This window comes from Photinus pyralis, unplaced genomic scaffold (assembly GCF_008802855.1).
Source record: "Photinus pyralis isolate 1611_PpyrPB1 unplaced genomic scaffold, Ppyr1.3 Ppyr1.4_LG2, whole genome shotgun sequence".
In the NCBI taxonomy this organism is placed as follows: domain Eukaryota; kingdom Metazoa; phylum Arthropoda; class Insecta; order Coleoptera; family Lampyridae; genus Photinus; species Photinus pyralis.
Window position 1 is genome coordinate 10,962,066 of NW_022170403.1, and position 1,652 is coordinate 10,963,717.

Sequence of the window (1,652 nt, forward strand, 5' to 3'; positions counted from 1 at the left end):
AAACTTCGCCGGAACTTTTTTTCGCGCTTTCTGAGCCGTCGGGCGACGCGGAGGAGCGTATTTGTGCCGGGGTGCGATTCCATTCTATAGCCCCGTTCGGGAACCGCGCGACCCGGAGGGTCGCTCTCGAAAAGGTGGTTTTTCGCATTTTCCAACTTTGACGCCTTCTACAGGCCGAACGGTTAGAGTTAGAGCAAAACGTACAATTGCGCGATTGTAGATCTCGACGAGATCTACGAGACGAGGGGTCGCGGGTCGCCCTACCACCCCCCGGAGGGGGGTGAGAGGTGAAAAACCGGAGATTTTGAATAGCGCGTTCCGGCGAAGAGATACGGCGTCGGAATCGGCTTCGATACCTGCGGCCAAGTTTTCTCTTTCTTTTTCCGTTTACCGCGAGGAGGTAACTCGGACGACGGCGCCGTGGTAAATTTTCTCCCGAAGGTCTGCAAAAGTCACGTGACCGCTTCGTTTTGTTTTTCGCCCACATTAAGCGCCGAAGATTGCCGAACGCGCTGTACTGTCTTTTTAATTAATTGCGAGTTTAATTTGAGACGGAGAATTTCGATCGAGGTCTCAAAAATTCGAGAAAACTACGAGGAACGTGTTAAAATCGGTTTCGGGACGGTGCGTGATCGATTTGTGTTCGAATTTAAGTGATAAAGTTTACGTGTCGGTTAACTGTCAAACGGATTCCGTCAAGTTTTAAAAGTGTTCATAAAAGGAAATTAACGTATTAAAATCGTCGGTAAGTGTTCGAAATTGACTATTATAAACTTTAAAAGTGCTTCAAATAAGTGTGGAGTAAATAATGTGTGTTTAAAAAATTTGCTAATTTAAGTATTCTCGACATACTTATAATGGTTTAAAAGACGTGCTATTGAAAGTCACGGTGGCTTAACGGTTAGCACGTAGGATTTTGGATTGGCGTTCGCGTGTTCGAACCTGAGCGCGCTCGCTTTTTTTTTCTTTAATGTCACAAATTTTTTGTATTAATTATTTTAATTAAAAGGGACGAGAATAGTTATAATGTTACAATGGAAAAGTTATTGCGGAAGACGTAAAGTATACGTGACCGCTTGCGTTTTGGGTATATTTTGAAATTGGAAGTGATCCGAAGGCTTTTTAAATTAAGGGTGACATAGACGCGTGAGTTTTTTGGTTATAATTTTTTTAAGAGACTTTCCAGACGGATACGTTCAATGGGAAATATTTAGCTCGAATTATTAGCTATCATATGCACCGCTCCCCGTCCGAATCGATTGAAAAATAAAGGTTCTGGAAATTTTTTTGTAAAAAAAAACGATTATGTCTCGTGTTTGCCAAGTTTGCCTTCGTAGGTATGCACTTACAATGGGAAAAATTTGGCAGAATTAGTTCTCTATTGGAGGCGATCGATCGGAAGGCGATCGGGATTCGATATACGATAATGGGGAAATCGCAATTATTATTATAATTGCTATACCTGCTATTGCGGACGAAATTTTTTTAAAATTACCAAAACTGAGAAATTGTCTTTGTAGAACAGTGAACAGGGCGAGGCGAAGCCGAGCTATGGACCGTTACAAATCAGAGCGAGGCGAGGCGGCAAAGCCGCCGGAGCCGAGCATATTTCTCATCAAACCCAAAAAGTGATAACAAAATTTAAAAATCTT